Consider the following 15,281-nt stretch of genomic DNA (forward strand, 5'->3'; position numbering starts at 1 on the left):
TTGTAAAAAATGAAAAAAAAGTGTAAAGGAGATCAATGAATCTAATGAAAATAATTTATATTAATTCTACCAACATAATTATAACATATGAAAAAAAGATAGCTGTAAAGACTTTAATGAAAATTAAATAAAATTAGCTCAATTTTATCTAAATAATTATTTGACAGAAAAGTTATAATAGTGCATTGCATGTCAATAAATACTCTTAGTACTTGACCACATTGTCAAAGTGTTCCACAAAAGTTTGAAGAACATGCAGGTGTGAATGCAATCTAGATAATACAATTTTTTCAGAATATAGAAAACATTTTAAAAGATGTGAAATTATATTTGTTTATTGGGGAAAGAATGTATTTACAAAGCTAGTAAGAATAGATATTGAATTGTTTATCATATTGTAAAATTAGTGTTTTCCCAATATTAAATATAGGTTAAATTAAATTTGCTTAGGTTTTTGAGATGCTCTCAAACTTTGAAAAGATTAATTTGAAAAAAGGTGGTCTTCCTTTACCAGAAAGCACAGTAATAATGGACCAATTTCTTGAAATGCAGTTTCATAAGTGAAAATGTTGATGTTTTTGCTTGGTTTAATCTCCAAAATAAGTGACTGGGCAAATAGCAAGATATTGCGAATAGCAGATGGTAAATTAACTGATTCTCTTTCATGGTCATGCTCAGAGGTCTCTTCCGTATGCAATTTACGCTCTACTAATCTCATGATCAAGCAAAACAAAGTATTTTTGTGATAATCTTATCTTTGAAGTAGATTTAATTAATATTTGGGTAGGAGTACTTGACAGATTGCTGTAAACTTCGGATTTTTTATTTTAGTATTTATTGTTTAACTAGACAAGGAGGTCATTAGATATAGTTATGGAGCAGGTATTACAAGTGGAGAGTTTAAGAGAAATGATATTTCTACAATCTGTTAGTTGGAAATTAATTGGAATTACAATAAGATTGGTCCAATATGTTTTTTTTGGACCATGTGATTTTCTTTTGATGAGATGTTAGATCATGATTTCATGGTTTATTCTTGATTGCTAGGTTTATTCATGATTTCATGGTTTATTGTGATGTAATATTGGTCTTGTTGGATCTCTTTGTATTGAGTACATTGAGCATTTTCTTAGTAGCTTCATGGTAGTGTCTTTTCCATTTGGATCTTGACATGGATTGATCAGGTTTAGGTGATCATGTATACTATGAGACTTCGATGAGGCTAGGAGATCTCTAGGTATTAAAGACGTGTTGAGATGGATACTCTTTGATAATATTTTAGTAAAAAGTTTGAGGATCCTACACCTTGGTTAGATGTGATTTCAACATGGACCTAGAGGATTTTGTTCTTGGAGTGAGTCATGATGGCTTGATTATCTCAAAGGAGCATTCTCATTCTTCAATCCTTGTCTAATTGATGGTTAGTCATCTAAGAGTTATTGCACATTCTTGATTTTTAGATGTACCATGCTTTATGTTTTGTCTTCTCATGTTCTTAAGCATATGAGTTCATTTATGACAACATTCATTTTTGTGGAGTTTAGGTGATGTTATTAATCTTTTTCTAACATGGGAATGGATTTGAGTTTGATCTTCCTTGGTTAGAGAATCTTACATCCATATTGGTTAGATGATACATTTGTTGTGTTGATCAACAAGATTGAATGGTTGACTACTTTTTATGCTTGTATTTGAGGTATTGTGATTAAGATCATAATTGACATAGTTTAGCCTTTAGAGGTGTGTAGAAAGGAATTCTACATGTTTTGATTTGTAGGTTCTCACTTTCATCGTATTATTCTTATGGAATGTTTGCATTCACGTGACATTGATTTTCGGTCTAGTGTGGAGCTATAGTGATCACTATGTTTGTGTTCATCTGTTGTTCATTATTATTTGGTGACAACATGGAGGTTACTTTATCTCTTTCTTTTGTTGAGTGTGAGTAACTTTGGAGAACTAAGGAGACTATTTGTGAGAGATGTATTTGCAAAAATATATATTTACAAGATTTAAAAATCTTTGTAGATGCCCATTGGTATTACACGATGTTGACTACACTCTCTATATGATTCTAAATTGATAGACTTCATATACTAGAAGATCATTTTTAATACTTGACATTACCTTTGTATTGTGATTTCATAGATACGTTTGTTCTTCTTTGACATGTTTGACAAATGGAGCTTGTGATTGTAGTTTATAGGTGCATTTGTTGTTGGAATGGGTATACTCATATTCTGGGTACCTTAGAGGTATGGATGATTGGATGGATTAGAATTTACTTTCATTTTTATTTCTAGTCACGTTGGGTTTTCTTCATTGTGAGAGCATCTTGGAGCCATTTTTATCACTTGGATTTGATTCTTGTGTTGTTTGGATTGGTTCATTTTTCACTTTTTCCTTTTCCTCTTCTTCCATATGTGGCATGTTGGAAAATGATGTGATTTATTTCTTAAGATGTTGGACATCTTTGATTTTGTTGCAAGCATTTTGATGGATCATGAGAGTATTGTGGAGATTCAAGTGGTCTACTGCCTATTTATAATGATGTACTTCATTGACTGACCCATATGGAATCTATTTAATGAGTGGAAGAATATAAGGATTAGTTGTTGTACAAGGTGCCTTGAATAAAATTGATTTAATTTAATTATGTACAACAAAATATTTTTCATGGTGCATCTTAGTTGATGGGTTTAGCCACACTAGATATTTATTTGGGGCTACTTCTAAAGTTTTCAATCAAATCACATTAAATATTTATTTTAAATAAAGTTGTATGTAATGTTGTGTTAGTTAATTTATCTTAGTTGCACATGGGAAAGCATTTTATGTTTGTGATAAAAAAGTAAATGTGAGGTGAATAGTTTTGTTTGGTTACGGTTTTGAGTGACATGAATTATCTGATCACTTGGTTGTATCTGTATGATCTTATGTATATAAAAGAAATTGACATGTTTAGTGATTTCAAGTTGACTTGTTTTGATTTATAAAAAAAGGATAAGCCCTTACCATTACAAAATATTACATAACCACAAAAACGTGCCACCTAGGGTGCATGACTAGAAAAAATATAGACGCAAGAAACAAAAAGAAAATGAAAACCACAAACACTAACTAAACCAGAGATATGGCTAGCAACAAAAATGCAAAAAACTAATGAAACTAACCAACCACCAAAGGCACAAAGAGATGGCCTATTGGGTGAAGCCATTGCCTTCCTGCTAATCCCTACAAAGAATCATGACTTCATTAGAGAAGTAAATTTTCTTATTTGAATCCTTAGCAGAATTAGGGGTGCCATAATGCAGAGTGTCCTTGACCATGGAAGCAAGGAGCTCCACTCATGTAGAAGGGGATAGAACGTGTCACTTACATTTGGCTCTCCTCCGATAGATTTCATCTTGTATAGCTTTGAGAAGCTAAGTTTTTCAGCACCATATCCTGGCTCCATTTATCCATTTCCTCAATTTTGCCATTCAGGAACTCTTGATTCTCCTTCAATTCCAAAACAATATTGTCCTCATTTTTCTACGTCATTTATTTGGAGAGCACTTTTAATCCCCTCTCAACTTTCTCCTAGTTCTCGAAATTTCCGGCCATATTATTTGCCACTTCCCAAACACATTCATCCTTGAAATCCATAACCCAAGTGTCCGCTTTCGTCCGACTACCTCCACCACCACTTTGAGTCTATTAATTTTTCTAAATTTTACATTGAATTGTGAAAGGAGCCATTTGAGCACCATTTCCTATTGCTCCACATTCTCCTCCAACTTTAAAACCATTTCCTAAGCATCAATGAGGGGATTATTAGGGTCAAATGCCCCTTGAATAGGGGGAATGGGAAGAGCCTCCTCAGATTTAGTAGGAGACCACTCAGATTCCGAATCAGAGGAAGAATCACAGTCCTCAACCTCCTATTTGTTGGATTCCAGCACCTCCACTTTTTTGGGTGATGGTGTAGAAGAGGGTTTCTTCTTCACTTCTCTACTTGGGTTAAAATGGGTGGGGACAAGTTTCTTCTTAGAGGAGGAAGCAATGGGTAAGTGCACAAAGATGGTGTGTAGAAAAGTGGACACACACCTAAAAAAACTTGAAAAAATAGACACCATGATCGTGGTACTTAAAATTCAAATCACCCCATACACACTAAGGTTCATTGTCCCCGAGCCTAAAGGGACAAAAGCGCGTATGAGGTTCCTTTATAAAAATGACCGTGTATGACGTTCTTTAGGAATTATAACCTCATGCACGGTTTTAAGTCCTAAAGCACTGCGTATGCGATACTCATCAATATTTTTTTTTTTTGGCCGACTGTGTCTTATTTTTCATGTGGCTGCAAGTTGATAATTTGGGTTTTTCTTGCTAAAACGCGCACATGATCCCTCTTTTCTCACCCAAACGCCATGGATCAAGGTTGGTTTTGCATGATTTTTATTTTTCTTTTGCATTTGTTCAATTTTTTTTACGTTTTGAATTTAAATTCGTTTATTTCGAATAGGTTTGTTTATTTCTTGTTACACAAACCAGATTCTCAAAATCCACAACAACAACAACAACAAGATGCACCTCCTCAAAACCCCAAACAAAACCCACAGAATACAGCTCCAGCTCCTCCTTTTGACCATGCACCTGATACACACGAGCAATTACTTAATCAGTTAGGACAAACCACAGCTAAAATAAATAGACTAATTAATAAATTGAAAACATCTGAGCTTGAGCATCATAAATCCCTCCCCACTAGCCTAGAAACATTAGCTAGTGGTGCCACTACAATTTCCACTCATATTACAAAATGGGGAAACTATAAGGATAGGTGTTGTCAATATTATGCTAGTGGGTTATCATATGAGGGATTCAAAAACAAAAAAATTAGTAAACAACAAATATGTGTCCTTTTTGTTGATCCTAAAACTGGTGAGTCGTTACTTCTTAATGCAAAGAGGTTTCCCATACATTGGTGTACCAATGTGTAGACGAAGAATCTTTTTTGGCAGAGGTGGTGGATGGTCTTTGACGAACCACCTTGTAATAATTTTGAGGTGCCATTGTATTTTTTGAGGAAAGTATACTGTGAGATTATCCTTAATGTGTTGCCTAATTATTTTGACATCATAGAGTTCCATGGTAGAGGTGGCAGCTTTGCCCAAGATAGACCTGGAGCCCATAGGCGAGTAGCCCAAGAGAGTCGTCATCCCCTAGCACCCAAACCCAAGGTGCATTTGACTATCCCAGTAGACCTTAAAGAGTTAGTGGAGCTATAGACTCTTCAGATGGCCACAACATTGACTGATGCAATCATCCAACATGTGACACAGTTAGCACACCCTCTTGTATAGGATGATGAGCCATTAGTTGTTGCAGGTGGTGCTAGTGAGCCCATTCAGCATGTGTGTGCCACTTGCTCAGGGATATGCACAGAGACGGATGACGAGGCCACTGCAGAGGTATCCACATCCCATTTGCGCATGATTTGCGAGAGTAGATGTCAAACCCACACGAATGAGGATGTGGCACTGATGGATGAGTTGATTGACATAGTTGTTTGGCAGTCATCCGCAGACATAGGTGTGTTGATTTGAATTCATAGTGTTTTAGTTATCAATCACTTAAAATTTGTAATTGTAAATGAATTTTCATTTATAGATCAATTAAAATTATACAAATATTATATATTTCAGGATGCAACAGTGGTATTTGATATTCCTCCCGCAATTATTGCAGTGACAACTTTTACGTCTGAGGTATAAATTTTGTAACATGTTAAAATATAATAGTACTCTTTGAATTCAAAAAAAATACAAGATATACTAAATCTCTTTAATGCTTGACAATTTTTTATTTGTAGGCATTGTCAGGGGACCAAATGTCCCATATTGATGATGTCCTGCTCTCAGTGATCGATTTTGGCCTACAAGGCTATATGGTATCATATTTTGTACACCTTATTTTATGTATTCTTTTGTTGGAATATGAAAGTCATTTCATTTTAGATTTGTTAAATTATGTTTAATATTATCTATACTAATATCTCATGTTAATTTTTATTTTTTTTGGGTGCCCCCTCGTGTCTAGGCCTCATCCTCAGCAAAATAAATACTCGAGGATGCCAAAACATGGGAAGCAGGTAATTGAACACATTTTTAGTCGTACAATTGTTTGAAAAGGTTGAAATTATCTTAGTTGGGATTTGTAGATTGATTAGTCTTTTTTGTCTGTTTTATATGTACAACGATCATTGAGCTATGTAGATATGTTGAATGCATCTGATACGCACGAGGATCGAGAGAGGGCGGAGGTATGTATCTCTACTTTATTTTCTTGATTTGATGATTATATGCACGTGTAGATGTGAACTTGTGATAAATTACAATCTTACCATTTTTTCATACAAGAAATATCCATAGCTGCTTCATCAATGGCAAGCCCTGCTCTGTGTACTGGAGAAGCATCTCAGGCTCCGGTACACTTTTGTTTGATATATTACATTAATTGTTTTTAACCTACAATACTTAACATTATATTAAGTGTATTTAATCTTTGATCATTTTTCGTACAGGTAATAGCAACAACTGCTCCATCAATGGTGAGCCCTCCTTAATCTATTGGAGAAGCATCTCAGGCTCCGGTACACTTTTGTTGTCTATATTATATATTTTTAGTGTTTTTGATGTATATATGTTTTTGATAAGGATAAAAAGGTTTTGAGGGGACCTGAAACCCCACAGGTTTTGAAGGGACCCGAAACCCTGAGATTTTGACAGGATTTGGAACTCCTAATATAATACTGCTAAAAAGATTAGTCATCAAAAAACCAGTAGCCAGTCAAAAGTAGGACTGAAAAAATCAGTCCCTAAGACAAACTCAAGGGAAAAACACCCTTAAGCATCAGATTTGGGGTTTTGAAAGGCTCCCCTAACCATCATCTTGGGTTTTGAAATGGCTCCCAAAACCAGTAGAGAAGGGTTTTCCCAGGATCCCTTAACCTGAAACAAAGTCTTCATGCTTCCCACAGCAAAACCTATCCTTATAAAAACAACAACTGGCCATCCTGGGTTTTTGATGTATATATGTTAGTACATTGTATTAATTGTATTTAATTGACAATAGACCCCTTCGCAGTTCAGCATAAGTTGGAGCCTTTGAAGAAGGTATTCAAGAGAACTCTTAAGCCTGACAAGGAGAAGACAAAGAAGATATTAGATCCTAGATCAGCAGATGAGGTAATCTAAATTTCTATTACAAATAAATTATAGTTAAATGCATAGTTTTGTTGATAATTGTAAACTATTTTCTACAAAAGGATTCTAACTTGTCTTTTGAATTGTAGTTTTGCAACCATATACAGAGCCACATATTGCATCAAAGAGGCTCGATTTTGATGATCCACTACTAGTATAGGATCATATAGTGTTAGTTGTGATCATTGAATGACGAATACATGTAGATATTTTCTACACTTTTATTGTATATCGATTTGAACATGACATATTGCACATTTTTGTAATACTTGTATTAACTTTGTGAGAGTTGAAAAATACAACACCAGAGGAGCCCAAAAGATCTCCGCAAGTTGAAAAACCTGCTACAGGGAGAAGCAAGGAAGCAAATAACAGATAAAACAAATACACAGAAAATATGCTCAAAAAGAGAGCTCAACATTCAGAAAAATAAGTAATGTGATAATCCTTGCAAAACAAAGAAAGAACTCAACCTTTAATAGGTTAAGAAACATTAAAAAGGAAAACCTAGGTTTGCACATAATAATTGATAAAAGAATTAATTATTATGCACCTAAAGTTAGCTTAAGTGTAAAAGAGATAAAGGGAGCTGAAATAATTAAACAAATATTGTTTAATTAATCAAGTAAATATCTGAATACTCTAACACCCCCCCTTAAGCCAAACCTAGGGAGAAGCTAAAACCTAGAACAACCACTGAAAGCAAGAAAGATGGGTCCCGACAACAAGGCTTGATCAGGTACCCAAATACAACCAAATCTCTATGAACTAGAGAAATAGAGAAAACCACGTGGGAAAAAAGCTCTACTCCAAAAAGAGATGGAAAAGAACACCACTGAAGCATGAAGAACTTGCAAACACTATCGAAGAATAACTATTGATCTGAAGAACCTCCACTAAAATAGAACATGACTAGGTAGAGAAGACTGTAATCTGCATGAGTGCCCTCAAATGACACTACTCAAATCAGATGGCAAACAAGGCAAACAATTGAACTCAAAGATATAGATGGTATGAGAAACCAAAGCCTAAAGAGCTGATCAATCGAACCATGAAAGCATTAGAACCAACAGGATAAACATCCCCATAATGCGGAAGAGGGAGAGGGACAGGTACACTGAAAAGAACGACCAACAAGAACTTCACGATGAAGAACCAGGAACATCAAAGGCGCAGAGAAAGTACACAATGTTGTGGAAGGAACACTCACTTGACACACAACATGAGGCGAATGTCGTGGAAGGAACAGTCACTTGACAAAGGAAGATGGAAAACAAAAGGCAAACATCAACCCCCCCATGGCACTTTAGAAGTAGTGCATGCATAATAAGGCACAAGATGTGCATGATCCCAAGTAAACAAAGCATGATGGCACTTTATCTCAGTGCATTTGCATAAATACAATGCTACAATGATAAGAAGACTGGAAATAGAAAGAAGAACCAAAACAGAGACATCCTACCTAGAGAAGAGATCCCAGGACCTGAAACAACCAAGATATCCATAGAGTGCTCAAAAAGCAAAAAACTGAAGAAAATATTCTTGGAGCAGAATCTAGAAATAAAACCCATATGGCTGGAAATTACACAGCACACGCTTTCCAAAAATGTCAATTTTTTGAAAAACGGAGTTCGGATGCTCATTGTATGGTTTTTAAAGTGCAAAAATGAGACCCAAAAACATATTCAAACAAAAAAATTAGAAACAAATTCCAACATCATGAGGTCCAGCTCGAAACCAGCTTTTCGACACCTATTTGTTTTTGAAAAAACGACTTCGTATGCCCAAGATATGGCCAAAAAATGAACCCCCCCTTAAAAAGACAAGAGGGAGGAGATCTAGTGGTAGGAGCCTGGCGGCGGTGGCTAGTGGGCGGCACAGTGGTGGTGGTTGGGTGGTGCCCCGGTGGCCATGTAGTGGCTAAGCAGTTGCTAACGAAGGAACTGTGGTGGCCGGTGGGCACGAGAGGTGCAGGGAGGCCGCGGGCGGAGCGACGGCTGGGTGCGGGTGCAGCGCAGGAGGCAGGTCGGGGGTCGCAGCAGCGGCGGGGGCCAGGAAGGGACCGCAGACGGGAAGGTCGAGGGCGGGGGCCACAGGGAGGCCGGTAGGGCCGGGAAGCCAAGGCGCTAGGTTGCGGTGCCGGCAGGGGCCAGTGAGTGCTGCAGTAGCGAGGTCCAGGAAGGCGGGGCTGGGGGTTGGCGGGGGCTCGTACTGATAGGGCAGGACAACGACAGCATTAGGAGGCCCCCCAGTCACTATGTACCATGGGGTAAACCCCTAACAAAACAAATTTTTGATTTTTCTTTAAAAATTTTCGCCGTTTTGGTTTTTGAATTGATTTTTTGATTTTTTTTTCAAACAAAAATCATTCGGCCTACATGCCGTAAAAAGGCAAAAAATGTTTTTTTTGAAATTTTTTCTCGAACTACATGCCAAGGCCATACGATCTGGTACTGGAGAAAAAAATATTCCTAGAGGATTAGAAGCCAAAACTAGGCAATTTTTATATGACCATAGGGGTTTTTGGGCCTTCTGAGCATGATGGTGAGGTCTGTTTAGGCCCAAAGTGCTTAGAAAAAAAGGTCTATCCCTAGGTGCATAAAAAAACTTTCTAAAACCCTAGATTTTCTTCCAAAGCAAAAATTCTCAAAACAAGAACAGATAGCTGCAGATCTGAAGCTTTGATACCATGTGAGAGTTGAGAAATACAACACCATAGGAGCCCAAAAGATCTCTGCAAGCTGAAAAACCCGTTACAAGGAGAAGCAAGGAAGCAAATAACAAATAAAATAAATACACAGAAAATATGCTCAAAAAGAGAGAGCTCAATATTCACAAAAATGTGTAATGTGATAATCCTTGAAAAACAAAGAAAGAACTCAACCTTTAATAAGTCAAAAAACCCTAACAAGGAAACCCTAGGTTTGCACATAATAATTAATAAAAGAATTAATTATTAAGCACCTAAAGTTAGCTTAAGTGTAAAAGAGATAAAGGAAACTTAAATAATTAAACAAATATTGTTTAATTAATCAAGTAAATACCTGAATACTCTAACAGACTTGGCATACACATGGCTTTTTTGATATATATAAATGTTGATATTTGATACAATAAATGTGTATTGAGTTCATTATTGTGTATTCGTTGTATTTGGTGGCTGCCCTTTTATAAAGTTAAATGATTATTTGCCTATGTAATCAACAATATGAATAAAACAACAAAAATATATGATATAAATATTGCAATCATGGAATATGATTTGATAAACTTTCTAAAATGTTGAATTAACCCTACAAAACTCCTTATATTGGGTTCATTATTGTATATTCATTGTATTTGGTGGCTTCCCTTTTATAAAGTTAAATGAATATTTGCCCATGTAATCAATAATATGAATATAAACAACAAAAATCTATGATATAAAACATTGCAATTGTGGAATATGATTTGATAAACTTTCTAAAATGTTGAATTAACCCTACAAAACTCTTTGTTTCAATGAAAATGAAATTCAATTGTAATGGTCAGATTTGATCCATGGTAATGATCAGTGGATGCTTTTGATTCCTTTCATTTATATTTGTCAATGTGTGTGGTGTGAGAGCACCCTCATGCTCACAATGGTCAAATTTTGGTTCTCGTCTTGTTTTATCATTATTTTATCCAAATAAGGTAATTTGGGACCATTAATGATCATTTGAATCTATTTCTGAAAGTGTGGGGTCATTTGGATAAAAGATGTAAAAGTTGCTCAATTGTTGGCAAAGTTGTCAAAGTTTGGGCTCATTTGGATAAAATATGTAAAATTTGCTTAGTTGTTGTCAAAGATTCTCACTTGTTGTCAAAGTTGCTCAGTTATTGTCGAAGTTGTCAAAGTTGTCAGAGTTGTCAAAGTTGCAAGATAGGCTAGAATTGATTGTGTTCGTCGTATGCACAAACCAACATCACGAGTGTGTCCGGGTAGGCAGGGTTATGCTAGGAATTCTCCTTTCATGCCTCCCAAAGCGTCGGAATATCGAGAGCCCTACCGGTGCGATATCCCAAGTGTCCTAAGTCCAAACAATTGTCAAACTTTGACGGACTACTTCTCCCAATCCAGGAGACATATATTCAATCTATTTGAACCTGTAGGGTCATGTGAGGCTCATCGACAATAATGTATCTTAGTTTCTAATGACTCAGAGCCATTTTCAATTGGTAGCATTTTTTTGCCCACTGCAAAAACCATCTGTTGCATGCAATGCAAAGTTGCAAGATAGGCTAGAATTGATTCCGTTCATTGTGTACAAAAACCAACATCATGAGTACGTCTGGGTGGGAAGGTTTATGCTAGGCATGCTCCTTTTGTGCCTCCCAAAGCACCGGAAACTCGAGAGTCATACCCTACCGGCGCAATCTCTCAAGTGCCCCAAGTCCAAAAAATTGTCAAACTTTGACAACCTATTTATCCCAATCCAGGACACATATGTTCAATTATTTTAAATCTGTAGGGTCATATGAGGCTCATCTACAATGGCCTATCTCAGTTTCTGACGAATCGGAGCCAGTTTCAATTGGTAGCATTTTTTTGTGTGTTGCAAAAACTGTTAGTTGCATGTAATGCAAAGTTGCAAGATAGGATAGAATTGATTATGTTCATCGTGTGCATAAAAAAACATTATGAGCACATCCAGATGGGCAATTTTATGCTAGGCATACTCCTATCGTGCCTCTCAAAGCATCGAAACGTCGAGAGCCATACCCTACCAGTGTGATCTCTCAAGTGCCTCGAGTCCAAAAATTTGTCAAACTTTGATGGATTGTTTCTCGCAATCTAGGATGTATATGATCAATCCGTTTGAACCTATAGGTTCATGTGAGGTTCCTCTACAATGACCTATCTCGGTTTCTAATGACTCAAAGCCATTTTTAAATGGAAGCGTGTTTTCACCTCCTGCAAAAACCATCAGTGGCATGCAATGCAAAGTTACAAGATAGGATAGATTTGATTTTGTTCATCATGGACATAAACCAAAATCACGAGTGCATTCGGGTGGGTATGTTTATGGTAGGCATGCTCCTGTTGTACCTCCCAATGCACCGGAACGTCGAGAGCCATACCCTACCGACGCAATCTCTCAAGTGCCTTGAGTCCAAAAAATTATCAAACTTTGACGGACTATTTCTTGCAATATAGGACATATATGATCGATCCATTTGAACCTATAGGGTCACATGAGGCTCTTCTACAATGAACTATTTTGGTTACTGACAACTCAGAGCCATTTTCAAATGGTAGCATTTTTTCACCTGCTGTAAAAACCATCAATGACATGCAATGCAAAGTTGCAAGATAGGCTAGATTTGATCTTGTTCATCGTGGGCACAAACCAACACATCATGAGCGCATCTAGGTGGGTAGGTTTATTCTAGGCATGCTCATGTTGTGCCTCCCAATGCATCAGAACATCGAGAGTCATACCCTACCGAAGCAATGTAGAAGTTGCTTGACAACTTTTTTGACAATAATGACAATTTTTGCTCAAATTGTATATAGACTCAATCTATGACTCCCATGACCCAATAATGACTCAAATAATTCTCCATGATTATACAAGAATCAAGAATGCTCATGATTGACCTTATCTAGAATGGTCATGTTTGACCTTATCACATCACATAAACTCAAAACATAGTCACAAAATAGTCACAAAAAATAGTCACATATTATTCAAAAATTTGCCTCTAAATATGGACAAATCAACTCTTGGATATTTAAATATACAAAAAATGTGTTACAAATCATCTCATGGGCTTTTATACAAAATTTGGCATTTAAATATGTGCAATTCAGCTCATGTCATCATTTTAATATACAAAATTTGGCATCTAAATATGTACAAATCGGCTCATGGCCATTTAAATATACAAAATTATGCCCCTAAACATGTACAAATCAGATCATGGGAATTTATATATACAAAAAATGAATATAGAACAATTCACCAACGATATATACAATTTTCTCAAAATCATTCTACTCTGAACCATAGAATCAATCAAGTGAGCCTTCAGGATCAACTCTAACCCGTATTGTGTCAAGTATTGCCTCGTGGTCAAATTCACGAACTTTCTGAAAAATCTTGTTATGAGGTCTACCATGATACTTCATCAAATGAATATTTGTTTCAACAACAAGGTTAGAGAAATGAAGAAGATGTCTGTGTGTTTCAAAGTCTTCAAACAACCAAACATCATAACTCTTGATAGGGTATCTCCTAAGCCATGTTCCTGTCACAACAACAAACCCTATTGGGTACTCAATACCCTCTCCGTCAATGATTGTGGAAGTCAATTTTCTTTTAGGCTCAACACAATGACACAAAAAGTAATCTGTTCCTTCTTCATTGTTCTTTTCTACAACAACTGCATACATTACCTACATTTTATAAAGTGATAATTAATACCAAAAATAAAGTGTGATGTACAACAAAATGAACCAAAAAAAATACTTGCAAAAAAGTTAACTCAAAGAATCACCTGAATCCACTGATGTCTCCATCTAGCTCAATTGTAGTGCTTTAGGAATTTGATATGTATCAATGGGAACCAATGGTCTACAAGACCATTTGTCAACCCACTCTTGTAATTCACATTCTTCCCACAAAAAATATATGCATGAAGAGAAAAAACATACCATCTATCTTTTATAAATTACTAGTGAACTTGCATTTGAACTCATAAATGAGTGCATGTCACTTGATCCTGCAATTGTACAAGAATCTAGACAATTTTCAATGTTAGATTCAATGATCAACCAAAAATATCTACGAACCATTGACGTACCTGGATTACCTAGACCCATCGTAGAGTTACACCATCACACAACTGTTTCTACATCTATCAACTCAGCACCACCTTCGTACTTCAATTCTTCTCTAGCTAGGGCTCTTTTTACACATGCTCATGCACCATGGTGCTCTCCCTTACCATCTCCAGCCTTAGTGAAATTCCAAAAATGTTGTACACCGCTTGTCATAGCATCCTTGTCAACCAATAAAACATCCCCGTATTCTTGAATTGTGTGGTGCAATTATCTGACCATATTAAGTGTTGATTATATTGTATGTTTCTTTCCTTTACATTATCATAGAAAAATTTAAAGCATCCTTGTACAAACTCCGATGAATGAGTACGATCATCACTTATGCAGAAGTGATACCCTCTTACAACCTTTCAATCCTCCTCTATGCTATCATCTGCATGCATGAATGTTATGTGTACAAAAATAGAAACCTGTGTAGAATGATAATACATAGATTCACTTTATTTTGAGGTTGTAGTGTATAATTTTCAGCAAAATCAACGATAGAGACAATGGTGCCAAGAGGAAATGTGTCCTTACATAAATTGAATTGCTTATCTAACCATCGAGCTCTATGTGTATGCATTATGTACTCATAAACTAGTTTCTCTTGAAACATTTTCATAAATTCAGCTACACATTATCATTTTTCACTAACCTACATCTCTTCAAATCTTTTACATCTTTAACTCTATATGTGATTGTCTTGTATTTTCCAAAAGAAACTAGTTTCGTACCAATTTCATGTGTGCTCTCCAAATATACGTATCTTGGTAAACGTTGCAAACCACCACATATAGCACAAGAACCTTCCAAACAATGCATCATGTAATAAATGCAACCATCATGTCTATTACATAGCACACTATAAATAAATTCTCTTGCCGACTTAGGAGGTGCCTGTATATTGCATTCCTACAAAACATCGTTAGTGTGCAAAGTAGAACAAATATGACAAAAAATAGCATAGTGCATGGAAAATTTCAATATACATCCTACAACAACACGTGGTGCGTACATGATTAATCTTAATATAAAAAGGTTTTGCCATTTCAAAAAATATTTGACAAATTCTTATTTGAGGAAACTTTTCAAGGAATCTTTTATAAAATTTTGATTGAGTCATATCCAAATAGTGTTTGGCATGTGGCTCACGATTTGTAGACCCTTTTCGCCTTCTAACA

Source organism: Cryptomeria japonica, chromosome 6 (assembly GCF_030272615.1).
Source record: "Cryptomeria japonica chromosome 6, Sugi_1.0, whole genome shotgun sequence".
NCBI classification, from domain to species: Eukaryota; Viridiplantae; Streptophyta; class Pinopsida; order Cupressales; family Cupressaceae; genus Cryptomeria; species Cryptomeria japonica.